Below are 13,656 nucleotides of genomic sequence, written 5' to 3'. Positions count from 1 at the left end.
GAAGTGTGAGTCATACAGATGTCACTTTCCTAGAATTCTGATAATGAAAAACACGGTGGCTAATTAATGTTCCCCAGAAGGGGTCATGGCGTACAGGAAATGGATCGGATGGTGACAGGAAGAAAGGTTGGGAGCACAGAGAACTCTGGCTGAGGATTGTTGGTGAGGTCCCCGGTCCTGCAGCCAGAAACTGGCAGCAGCCTCATCCTTAAGAAAGGGTAAATCATGCTGGTGCATTTAAACCCAGATTTGACCAGCCTGGAGATGCAGGCGTGGAGAGAGAAGGAAGGATGGGGAGGTTTCTGGGTGGGGCTCAGGGGAAAATGGCTGAGGGGACAGCAGTGAGTGTCTCCCTGCCCCCCACAGCTCATCTGGTCTGAGCCCTGCCGTCAAGTTGCTTTTGTGGGTTTAGCGCTTTTACAGAATGGCTGAGCATTAAATGTGACCGAGTGGGCACGACTGGCATATGAGCACTCATGACTCAGTTGAATGTGTGGCTCATGTCTGGTCATCACATAGCCCTCAGCAGGGAAAATGAGTCACATTCATCTTCTGCAAAAAGCCAAGTGAAATTTGCTTTGCGGGAAGAGAGCAGCAAGCTCCCCACGGTTGGGTGCCAGATGGGAGTGTAGGTGTTTGCCTTCCTGTGGTCTGTGCCCTGGGTGCTGGAAGGGGGGTACAGAGCTGGAGGCCAGACCTGCGTGTGGAGGGGCTCAGGCTGCTTTCTCCTGCTCTAGTTTGTTCTTTACACCGGGTTGGAGCCCCCACAAGGTCCAACGCAGAGTTATTTTTTCTGATGCACAGTTTGATGGACGTGAAACATTTACAAAGGTCTAAAAATCAAATCAAATTTCATTACATGCTCAAATGAACTTATTTGTCAGAAACGAATGATTCTTCCAGGAAATCTGGAAAGGGGGTGTCACACTTCTAGCGATTCCTGAAAATCCTTATGTATTATTAATTTTCTCGGAGGGAGGGGCAGCAAGGGCCTTTGTTTGCAACACCAGGGGTATAGCTGTGTTTGTCTCAAGGAGGCATACTGACCATCATTTTTTTTTTTTTTTTTAAGTCATTTGGATGTGTCTGATCACAGACGGAGGTTGGGGTGGGGGGCGATGACTATTCTGTAATCCAATAAAATGCCAGGTGTTGCAAATCCCTAAAGACTGGGGCTATTGGGGCCACTACTTGGAAGCATTAGTAGGATCCTCTCCCTGCCCTATGCCCAGCAAGGGTCCTGGGGACCCTGCTGTGGACGTGATGGGAAGAAGAGTCAGCGTGCAGTGAGAGTCCGTGTACCATCTGCCAGTCCATCAGCAAACACCGGAAAGTCCCACTGGTACACAATACTACTTTTGTGAAAATGATGGGTTTATTGAATGGAAATAAGAAGCCAAGAAACCTGAGTACCATTTATAGCATATCATGGCAGTTAAGACTTGTGTTAAAAACCGAGCTCCATAACTGACGAGCTGTCTGACGATGAACAAATCATGTTATTGCTCCGTCTCGGTTCCCAGGAGGGCTGGGGCTTTTTAATCAGGACAAGCTGCCCTGCTTTAAACTCTCTTCTGTGTCTTCTAAGTTTCTTTTCTTGTATCTTGGGTATAGCCTAACAAAGAAAAGGAGGCCAAGTAACTGTTTTTTTCTATACCTCCCGCTATAGTTTAGAGAGTATATACACTTTTGTGCGGGGGGCAGGGGGCAGGAAAGACATGGTGACGTAGGACCGGAACCCCTTCTGTTGTAACCTGCATTCCTAATGACAGGATCTTGGTCCTGACCTTTATGAGTGCACACGAGAAGCAAAATCACCCATGGCTCTTTAAGTACCTACGAAAGAGTGGACATGGTCACTGTAGTTGGGTTGCCCATCCTCTAACAGGAAAGACAAAAATGACCACAATACATACTTAGATCCAACAGAACAAAAAAGGAGTTGGAAGAGGACAGAGAGTCGGAGCAGGGTAAGGAAGGACTGGAGCTGGGCAGGGAAACCTGACAAGTGTCAGGCCAGCCCTGAGCCGGGGGGATGCGCTGGGCATTAGCTGAGACACTTGCTGAATTTTCCTGGTGGCCTCTTCTTTTCTGTTCCCACTGGGGCATGGAAAGCAGGGCCGAAGGGCCTTTGCCAGCTCGGTTAGTGTTTGTACATTAATGCTCCATGACACCTCTAGCTGCTGCCGTCTCTGCCCTGGATGGAGGGAGACGCTCTCCGTTTTGTATTTTTAGATCCCAACCCCTGTGACCTTTCCTGAAGCTAATATGCAGTACCTGGAATGTTCCTTCCCTAGGCTTTCTGGGAAATCTGACAGCTTTTCAGGGCAGCAGAGGGGATGCTGGAATCGGGGGTCTGGCTTTGTTGAGCCACCCAAGGTGCCCATGTGCACCACCTTGGCCTGGTACATGTATGCGTGTGTGTGTTGGGGGAGGAAGGGGAGGACCGTGGAGGTTCCAGAAGGAAGCTCGCTGGGTCTCGATCTTACAGGTCAACTTGGAGGGTATTTTTGGATGAGTTTAGCATTTAAATTTGGGAACTTTGAGTAAGCAGAGTACTCTGCATAAGGTGAGTGGGCCTCACCCAATCAGTTGAAGGCCTAAAAGGGCTCCAAGGACCTCACCGAGCCTCCCGGAGTGAGAGGGAATTCTCCAGACTGCCTTTGGGCTTCATCGGCACCATTGGCTGTCCTGGGTCTTGAGCCTGCCAGCCCCCGTGACAGATTTGAGATTCATCAGCATCTGAATTCGTGCGAACCAGTTCTTTTTAATCAATTGCTTTGTATTTATACACACACGCACACACCCCCTGTAAGTTCTGTTCCTCCGGAAAACCCGGACTAATGGGGTCCCTCACGTACCTCTCTATTCCCTAACTCTCTCTCTTCTCCCTTTACTTCCTGTGGTGCTTTCTCTTTAAATCCTCTTCCCCCTGTTCCTGCAGGTGGGGTCCTTGGGAACCGGAGCCTGGGGCACAGAGTGTCTGTTAAGTCGTACCCCTGGTGTCCACAGCTGGGAAAAGGAGGAAGTGGGAGGAGGATTGAGATGAAGTAGAACCTCCAAGTTCCCCAACGGCAACCTTAGTCGAGCTCACAGGGACTCCGGAGCTACACTGGCCTGTCTGAGTTGTCCCACACCTGGCTGAAGGGCCAGTCTCCATGCCTCCATCTCAGCTGCTCCTTGTGGACAAGGCCTTGGGTCGGGCATCGCCCTGCAGCTGAGGCAGACCTGCAGGGGCTTGAGCTGATGGCAGCCCCCCGGAGGGAGGCAATGCGTCCTCCTTGGCAGGGGCAGGCAGGGGCTGTGTCTTCAGTCACCACACCTGGGCAAGAGGATGCTTGATGTCCACCAGCAGGCATTTACTGACCTCCTTCGAAATAAATGGTTTTTTGTTTTGTTTTGTTTTTTGAGATTTTATTTATTTGACAGACAGAGATCACAAGTAGGCAGAGAGGCAGGCAGAGAGAGAGGGGGAAGCAGGCTCCCTGCTGAGCAGAGAGCCCGATGCGGGGCTCGATCCCAGGGACTCTGAGATCATGACCTGAGCTGAAGGCAGAGGCTTTCAACCACTGAGCCACCCAGGCACCCCACGAAGTGAATGATTTTTATCTGGAGACTTAGCTGACCAGAATACAGACTCCAGCTCCCAGCCCCCCTAGCGGCCGGGTGTGACTATATGACTTGCTTTTGACCAGGGCAATGTTAACAGAAGTCTGCGTGTGTAGCTTCCACACGGTGTCCCTCCATGGAGTAAGAGAAGGGGGCTCTGGCAGTTACCTGGGAATGGAGGTTGCCCCGGCAGGGCAGTATGGCGGGAGGAGTCTGCTTCTCTGCCCCGGGGGATTATCTGCTTCTCTGGCTATCTATCTCCAGACTTCTTGAAGGCGAGAGACAACAACCTTTGTTTTTGTTTAAGTCATTCTGATCTGGGAATGTTGTGGTTTTACAGCTGAAATTAATTCTGGTTTACACTTTCATATACCTTTTTCCCCCAAGGTAAAACCCCAAGTGAGATAATCAAGGCCTATGCCATCTGGTCCTTTCTTGTTTTTTGCATCCTCTATAATGGCCTCCTTCCCCCTCAGCCTAACTTCTGCTGGCTCAGTGGCAGAAATAGTGAATCCTGGTCTCTGAGATGGCAGGCCTGGAGAGGGGCAGTGTGTATATAGGGGGATTTGGGCCAGTGGGGAAGAGTGGAAGGGCTCCCACTCTACTTGTGGTTTATTCCCTCTTCTAATCTCCAAAAACTAAACTCACCTCATTATAACAGCACTCATTTCTTTCCAGCTATAGCCACTGGATTATCATGAACAACTCAGCTTCCTCTCATCTACATACATCCGACTCTATTTCATGTAAATTTGTGCTGATCCCTTTTATGTTGGGCAGAATTTGGCCCCTTTTTACCCTGGGTTACATTGCCAAATTTTATTATCTTAACTGACAATGAAGGGCTTCTTCTCAAGTAAATACCTTTCCTGCCCTTAGAGTAAGCATTGGGGGTGGAAGAAATTTTACTTCCCTTTCCCTCCAAATTTGGGGCAATCTGGGCAAAGACCAGGAAGTGGATGCGTGGAAAGAAGAGAGAACCCTCAGAAGGAGCAGGGAGGGGGTGAGGTGCTCACACCCCATTGTAGCAGAGGAGGCCTCAGGAGGCTTATCTTCATGATCTTTGCCTCCTGGCCATGCATGCCCTTATCCCTTCCCTTGAGTGTGGACAGACTCTGTGGCTTCCTTCTAACCGGTAGGACACAGGAAAGGTAATCAGACTATGATTATGTGTAGGTCATCCCAGTACAAGGAGACCCCTTCCTTTGCTGCCTTTGAAGAAGAAAACTGCCATTGCTGTGACCTGTCTGCAGAGGATATGTTACCACAAGGAGCTGAGGGCAGCCTCTGGCCAGTAGCCAACAGGAACCCAAAGTGCTCACTCCTTCAGCTGCAAGGCCTGGAACGCTGCAGCCACAGTGTTCTTTCCCCCTGGATCCTTCCCCAGTCAAGCCTCGTATGAGACGGCAGCCACAATCCACACCTCAATTCGAGCCTTGTGAGACCCTGACCCGGGCGCCCATCTGAGTTGTTCCCGGGCTCTTGACAAATAGAAACCACGAGGTAATTAATGTGTGCTGTTTTAAGCCAGTAATTTTGCTGTAATACTGTTACCCAGCAGTAGATAATTAATACATCTATAGTAAGAAATTTGGCCTTAGAAAGGAAAAGAAAATGCAAGCATGCTCTTTTGGTGAAGGCTTTTCAGAGTGAGATAATTATATTATACTCTGGACGACTGGGGATGGAAACACAGCAGCCGAGGACAAAGGTTCGCCTTACACTGTGCTGAATACTTTCCGTAGGAGTAGGCTGGGCGGCTGGAAAGAAGGCTGGGAGCTCAGCAGTCCCGATAGAAAAGCAACTAGAAGGAGAGAGGAAACTAACATGGGAATTAACAAGAAAAAGGCTGTATAAGTATCTGTGACAGGGAGATGGGGTAGCTCGTCTGTCTTGGGGAGGGAGTGAAGGAAAGGCAAAAGCAGAACTCTATCTTATACACCAGAGTTTGGGGCACGAAGCGGAAGAGGGTATAGGTAGGGCAACAAAGTGGGAAGTGTTCTGCCTGCAGAAGGTGGGGGGCAGGGGAGAGAAGCGTTTCTGAGAAAGGATGCTTCTGGGCGCTGAGCAGTGAGAGGGAGTCGTGGTCTGCTCCCCTGGGCTCTGGGTCGGAAGGCCTAAGCCTAAGTCTCAGCTCCAAGAACATTATCTGTGTCACTTTGGCCAAGTCATTTCATCCTCCAAGCTTTGGGTTTCCAGCTCCATAAGGCAGGTCTCATAGAACCGGCCTCCGTGAATCGTCATGCAGTGTCAGTGAGGGAAGGCTCCAGAAGGGTCCAGCCTGGCCTGTAATGAAGTCCTTTTCCCAGCTGTGGACACCAAAGGTACAACTTGATAAACGCTCTGTGCCCCAGGCTCTGGTTCCCCCAGAGCCCTTCCTGCATGAGAGAAGAAAGAGAGTTAGGAAATAGGGAGGTACGTGAGGGACCCTATTAGTCCGGGTTCTCCGAGGGAACAGAACTTACCGGGTGTGTGTGCATGTGTGCATGCGTATAGAGATGTATTCTTAGGAATCACTGCTTTATTCCAGCAGTCATTCCTTAATGGTCGCCCCTGACTGTTTGAGATGTTTTGGTTTTGTTCACCCAGCTAGTTGGTAGGATTTTGTGAACTCGCCTCTGTGTTATCTTTTATTACCTGGCAGGGTAGAAGGCACGGTGGTGGGGGGGGGGCAGGAGGTCAAAAGGCTTGGATTCTCGTTCTGTTCTTTCCTCACTGGCTGTGGGAACTTAGGTCATAAGAAGACCGAGCATGTGCCATATCCAAATACTATTCCCAGTGCGTTTGCATGCAATAGTTCATTTATCCTATCGGCACGATGAGATGCACTCTATTATTAGCCTCGAAGCTAATAATAACACACAGAGTTCATCCAAGGCCACACTGCTGCTGTATCTGCATGTGAATCCAGGAGGCCCGAGTGCCCACCATGAGCCACACCACTCTCCTAGGCTGATGACGGGCTGTTCCTGATTTTATTCACCCCTGAGTGGAGGAGCTGGGCTCTCCTTGAGCCCCCCAGCCCAGCTTTGGTGTTCTGCTGGCCCCACCAGCCCCTAGCAGAGACTGCTAAGTCGCTGCTCAGTCCTGGGGTGATGGCTATATCAGGGAACCAAGATCAGACTAGAACGGGTGCCGTAGAACTAGGAGAACGGACCTATGGAAGCCATGACCTTGGTGACTGACTGTCTCTACTCAGAACAGTGCAGGCTAGAAGGAAAATGGTATGTTAATCACCGTGCATTCCTTTATGCTTTTGGCCCTCTGTTTTGCCAAGCAAATGAGCAGAGAGATGTGTTAAGGTCAGCAGACACTAGGTTAGCCTAAGATCTTGAAAGGTGAATTTCCTTGCATTAAAAAATGATTAGGGGGCGCCTGCGTGGCTCAGTGGGTTGAGCCTCTGCCTTCGGCTCAGGTCATGATCTCGAGGTCCCGCATAGGGCTCTCTGCCCTGCAGAGATCACTGCCCTGTGATCGAGCCCCACATCGGGCTCTCTGCTTGGTGGGAAGCCTGCTCTCCCCCTCTCTCTCTGCCTGCCTCTCTGCCTACTTGTGATCTCTGTCTGTGAAATAAATAAATGAAATCTTAAAAAAAAATAAGTGATCAGGAATTTGGAGGAACAGAGTCTCACAGCAAGAGAAGAGAGGACAAAGTCTCTTGTGTGGGTGTGGCCAAAAGATAAAAAATACTTCTATGTGACTGGAATTTTCCATGGCTTCTGGATCTTAGGATGATGAAGTCTGATGTTCAATTTTAGATTGATGCCTGTGCTGTCCTGTGTGCTAATGCCCTTTATTAGCACTAACCTATCCATAAAACCTGTTGCACATGCAGTGTTTCCCGAGTAGTGCTTTGAAAAAATGAAGGAACAGGGAGGATGTCGACCATGGAGAACGACGGGAAAAATGGATGATGGCGGCAGGAGGTAGCCCAGAGAGTTGAGAGAGACAGTTCAGGAAAAGCAAGAAGAGGTGTGGACAGAAAGGCAGGTCCCTAGGAATCCTCAGATATATTGGGCAAACACTTAAAGAAATTTAACTGAGCAACTTAAAGGACAGGAAGTCCCCAGAGTCTGAGGGGCTGGGATGGGCCAGAGGCTGACACACAGATTATTCAGGTAAAATGAGGTTGCAATAGAAGAAGGTCCATGCAAAGTCTGATTTCCCCAGTGAAACGGGGTCATAAAGTGGAGACTCCTTAATCTACTTAGGTTTTGAGAAAAAGAAGAAAGGTGAGGTAGAGTAGCTTATTCAGCTGGGCAGTGGATAGATCTCTGGGTCCTGCATGGGTCCTGAAAGAGGTCCTGGATTCTGAGGAAAACTGAAACTATGAAGATTTTTAGATATGGTTGTCTGGCCTCCCTGCAGAGAGAAACGCTGACGTAGCTGGTCCAGGAGGTGACCTGGGCACCATACTTCTTTTAAATGTTCCTCAGGGGATTTATGGGTGACCAAGGTTGGGAACCGCTGTCCCGTCTGCAGAGCCATGTGGGAAGCACCCGCGTGGCGCCAAGAGGTGGCTGACAGTTCTGTGGAGAGCTCTGGGCTTGTGTGCTCTTACATTTCTTAGTTGTAAACTGACTTCATGGTGCTCACGCTGTTTTAGGTAATGTGAGGAAGTTAGTATTAGGAACTTTAGGTGTGAATAAATATCCAGAATAATATATGTGGCTTTCCCTGCATAAAATCCTGGCGGGAAATTTCCCAGACAGAAAATCTGCAGACATTGGATCTCAGCTGCTGAAAGGTGCCTTCGGATCTCTTGGCATTTATTTATTTATTTATTTATTTATTGTTAAAGATTTTATTTATTTATTTGACAGGCAGAGATCACAAGCAGGCAGAGAGGCAGGTAGAGAGAGAGTGGGAAGCAGGCTCCCTGATAAGCAGAGAGCTCAACGCTGGGCTTGATCCCAGGACCCCGAGATCATGACCTGAGCCGAAGGCAGAGGCCTCAACCCACTGAGCCACCCAGGCACTCCGAATCCCTTGGCATTTAGATGGAAGAGGCTGAACACAGTGTGATTGGCTCCTAGACCTGGGAAGGCTGCAGCCCTCCTCAAATATCCCCCTCCCCCTGCGATAATTTAACTAGAAATTATCCAGTTAAACATCTGATAGTATAGAATTAAAAAAATAAATCAAGGCTAAGACGTGAAGTGCCCGGCCCAGGAAACCCAGCTGAAGGGCGTTTGGAATCTTTGAACAACCATCCCCCTGTTTTTTCCCTTAACTCCCTGCCCTTCAAATGCAAGGCTATGTGGGGGTGCCTCCAGGAGAAGTAATCAACTTAAGTTCATACTCAAGTGTACATGAGAGATATAAAAGTGTTTTCTTTCTGCAGGTTGTGATACTGGGTGAAGACAGAAAAAAGAGGAACCTGGACGTGGAGAGAGAGGTAAGTGTCAAGACTGATGGGAAAGGTCAAAGAAATGTGGGCCGTGGAGGCAGATGCAGGCAGACAGAGCTGATTTCACAACTTGGACAAGGGCTGCTCCTCCAGAATTGAACACAAGCTGGACCCTCCCAGGACGCTGAAAGAGAGAGGGGAATGGTTTTATGTTGAACATGTTTATGAGTGGACACATTGTAAGCTGTCAAGTGCCAGAAACCACCCACTCACACGGAGCTTGGAGGAAGCCCCCAAAGACGGTCCCAAGTGACTCAGTCCCATTACTAAGAATCACTTGCATTAGGGCAATTTCTGCTTCATCCAAAAGGTTTTTAGTTACCTTCAGAGTCAACAGGAAATTAATCAGCAAGTAGAATATTGAAAGAAGATCTGCATCTCAGAGTCATTAAAATAAGAGCAGGTTTTGGTAAAATGAGAAGGTGCTTAAAAAAAAAATGTTTAAATCTCCTACGCTCTTTCTTAATAAATTAAAGATTCCAAAACTTAAAGCCTGAGGACCAGAGGCTCCTTGGAGGAGGGGGACACACGGTCCTAGGACCTGCACCCCGTTTCCCCCCCATATGCACGCCAGCCCCAGGCCATCCACACAGCTCTCCCTCAGCTCTTTCAGAAAGTCCCTGGAAACCTGACCACGCTGGGATACGGTCTATTGAAAACTTCCTGAACACATCTCAGGCCACATGGCTGTCCTGTATTATTTGACTTGTCTCTCCCCCTGTAAGCTCTTGGCGGAATGAACTTTTTATTCCCCTTGTTTTGGAATGATTTTATTTATTATTGTAAGCCTGGGTGGAGAATGTACTTCCTTGCTTATCACACACTTCTGTAGGAATATTGAATAACAATAATACGTGGATGCGGGGGGAGTGTGAAACTCTGCCGTCCGGGTAACCCTTGCTCTGCCATCCCGAGTATCTGGGAAGCCACTGCCCTCGGTCTTCCTTATGCTGGAAAGTAGAGAGCCAGAACCCCTAAATTCAAGAACGGGTAGGTGGAAGGATGGTCAGAAAAGTTTTCTCATTCTCTTCCACTAGCTTCTGACCCACTAAGATCCTCTGTTCACCCGCCCCCAAGTGCTTGTGAAGAGGACAGGTGTGAAGCCAAATTCATTTCATATGGAATCTCAGTTCAAGACGCTCGGGGTTGCAAAGGACAGAAACCAGCTCATCAGCATAAGCCAGCAGGGAGTTTACTGGAGAACCATTGGGGTTTCTCATAGAACCCACAGGCAGTTCTCAGGGGCCTGCCAGGAAACTCAGGCCTTGTTCTTTTGCTCTCTCTCGTTCTCTCTCTGCCTCTTATCTCTGTTTCCTGGCCCTGTAGTAAAGGCGAGTTTCATGAAAGCAGGGATTTTATCTGGTTTGTTTCCTGCAGGCTCGCCCACGCCTAGCACACAGTGCCTGGCACATAGCATTCGCTGGGTCAGCACTTATTTTTGTACTCCTCAGCAAGAGCAGCTTGTGTCCCACAGTGGGCATGTCCGAAGGCAGTTGCCTCACAACACCCAAATTCCCATCGCTGAATGGGTCACCTGTCCACCCCCGGGGCCGTCACGGCCGGCGGGAGGATGGGGTGCTCTGCAGATATGATTGAGGCTGAGACGCTGTTTGTGTGAAAAGAGAGTCTCAGAGTTGGGCCGCTGTCATCTCATGTGCTTACCACGCCTGGGCAGGTACTTGTCATCAGGGCAGATAGTCTGCAGGAAGTGGGCACGTGGTAATTCCCAAATAGCACTATCTTTTGCTGAATCGCCAAGCACAGGGGACTCCCTAGCATGAAACTTTCTTTCAACTTTGCTGATAGGCTGTCAGCCAGTTTCTCTGTGGACATCTCCAAGGACCAGCAAAGGCACTGTTTCTTAAGGGTTGCTCACTCCATTTTAAAACATTGATGTGGAGAACTTTTTCAGGTGTCTCACACGAGTCGGAATGGCTAAAATCAACAAGTCAGGAAACAACAGATGCTGGCGAGGATGCAGAGAAAGGGGAACCCTCCTACACTGTTGGTGGGAATGCAAGCTGGTGCAGCCACTCTGGAAAACAGCATGGAGGTTCCTCAAAAAGTTGAAAATAGAGCTACCCGATGACCCAGCAATCGCACTACTGGGTATTTACCCTAAAGATACAAATGTAGTGATCTGAAGGGGCACGTGCACCAGAATGTTTATAGCAGCAATGTCCACAATAGCCAAACTATGGAAGGAGCCTAGATGTCCATCAAGAGATGAATAGATAAAGAAGATGTGGTACATATATATATAATGGAATACTATGCAGCCATCAAAAGAAATGAAATCTTGCCATTTGCCACAACGTGGATGGAACTAAAGGGTATTACACTGAGCAAAATAAATCAATCAGGGAAAGACAATTATCATATGATCTCTCTGATATGAGGAATCTGAGAGGCAAAGTGGAGGGCTCCAGGGGTAGGGAAGGAAAAAATGAATCAAGATGAGATTGGGAGGAAGACAAAACACAAGAGACTCTTAATCTCACAAAACAAACTGAGGGTTGTCAGGGGGTGGGGGGAGGGAGAGGGTTGTTGGGTTTTGGACATTAGGGAGGGTATGTGCTATGGTGAGTGCTGTGAAGTGTGTAAGCCTGATGATTCACAGACCTGTACCCCGAGGGCAAATAATACATTATATGTTAATAAAAAAATTTTAAAAAACCAACAAAACAAATTGAATGACTAGGAGACCAGCCCATGCACATTATCTGTGTGACTTCAACCTCCACTGGTCCTCACTCTGCTTTGTTAGGATCCTAGATAGAGAATTCCTCTTCTATATGATGACCCTTCAAAAATTCTTTGAAGAAAGTTACCATGTTACTTTGGAGTACTTTCCTTGGGGAACCAGTAAGTGCTGTCTGTGCACTACTCATCATATGATGCGGAGGATTGCCTTTCCCTGATTCCTCAAAGTGATGGGAACAGCAGCTTGGTTGTTGATGGAAACTAGGCTTCCAAGACATGGGGCTGCATGACCTTGGTCCCCAACTAAAAGACAGATTTCACCTCACAGCAGTCAGAATGGCTAAAATTAAAAATGTCAGGAAATGACAGATGCTGGCGAGGATGTGGAGAAAGGGGAACCCTCCTACACTGTTGGTGGGAGTGCAGGCTGGTGCAACCACTCTGGAAAAAAGCATGGAGGTTCCTCAAAATGTTGAAAATAGAGCTACCCTATGACCCAGCAATTGCACTACTGGGTATTTACCCTAAAGATGCAAACATAGTGATCCGAAGGGGCATGTGCACCCGAATGTTTATAGCAGCAATGTCTACAATAGCCAAACTATGGAAGGAACATAGATGTCTATCCACAGATGAATGGATAAAGAAGATGTGGTATATATACACAATGGAATACTATGCAGCCATCAAAAGAAATGAAATCTTGCCATTTGCGATGACATGGATGGAACTAGAGCGAAATAAGTCAAGCAGAGAAAGACAACTATCATATGATCTCCCTGATATGAGGAAGTAGAGTTGCAACATGGGGGGGGGGGTTAAGGGGGTAGGAGAAGAATAAATGAAATAAGATGGGATTGGGAGGGAGACAAACCATAAGTGACTCTTAATCTCACAAAACAAACTGAGGGTTGCTAGGGGGAGGGGGTGAGGAGAGGGGGGTGGGATTATGGACACTGGGGAGGGTATGTGCTATGGTGAGTGCTGTGAAGTGTGTAAACCTGGCGATTCACAGACCTGTACCCCTGGGGATAAAAATATATGTTTATTAAAAAAAAAGATTTCATGGGATATTTTCAGGGACACCTTATCGATAGGGTGGTTTTCATCAGTGGTGACCTCTGCATTGGGGAACACGTGTTTTGCCTGCCAGGGGAGGAGGACTAAAGTTTTGAAACTGTATCAGCTGGTTTACCCTGGACCTTGAAGATCTGATTGGTAACCTGTAGCTATTCCCAAGTCCCTGGCATATTTACTAAACTGATACTATTAATATCCTTTAAATCTTCTCTTTTCAAAACTAAATACACTCTCTTCAGTTTTGGGTTTGCTTGTACACTTAGTCATACTGTGGAATAGACACTTTGAGAGCATAAGGAATTGAAGTCGTTGTTGAGATAACAGACAAGGACACAATTTCTACCTGCAGCGAATTCACAGTGAAGCGAGAACGGAAAGCTGAATGCAGAGAAGCTGTAACCCAGGAGAAGGGCTTGGGCTGGAGGCACGATGAGGACCATCGGCACAAAGAAGGGAAGGCGGGAGGGGGGAAGAGCCTTGGAGAAGGGAGCCCTGGGAAAGCTGCCTGGCAAAGGTGGTGCCTAAAGATGAGTGTCCAGGGATGAGGACGGGCGAGGGAGCAGGGGGGTAAACTGGGCAGAGGGTTCGCATTTGTGAGCCTGTGGAACGAGCAGCACAGTTCTTTCAGAATGGGTCTGTCCTACCACCCTTTTCCATTTTATTAGCCAGAGCAAGTCACTAACCCTGCCATTCGAGGAATAGGGACAGCTGTTGACGGAAGATGCTGCAAGGTCTTGGTGCAAATTATGGCTATATAGGAACGGGGGCATAATTCTAGCCATTTTTGCCATCATTTCGGCACAAGGAACTTAGATGTTTGGAATTTCCCTAGAGAGAGGTGGGGAAACACCAAA

General features: G+C 48.3%; 1 long non-coding RNA gene across 2 annotated transcripts in view; it reads left to right on the top strand.

The window, feature by feature from the left end:
* Positions 1-13,656, top strand: part of LOC123391920 — a 112,186-nt gene that overhangs the window by 30,360 nt on the left and 68,170 nt on the right. For both annotated transcript variants that reach the window (XR_006606596.1, XR_006606595.1), the window contains exon 5: positions 8,954-9,007. This is a non-coding gene — a long non-coding RNA (uncharacterized LOC123391920). The remainder of the gene's footprint in view (positions 1-8,953; positions 9,008-13,656) is intronic.

This window comes from Mustela putorius, unplaced genomic scaffold, assembly GCF_011764305.1.
Source record: "Mustela putorius furo isolate JIRA1106 unplaced genomic scaffold, ASM1176430v1.1 tig00000407_pilon_pilon_pilon, whole genome shotgun sequence".
Lineage (NCBI taxonomy): Eukaryota > Metazoa > Chordata > Mammalia > Carnivora > Mustelidae > Mustela > Mustela putorius.
The sequence above is the reverse complement of the archived record's forward strand: the minus strand, read 5'-3'. Positions and strand labels throughout refer to the sequence as shown.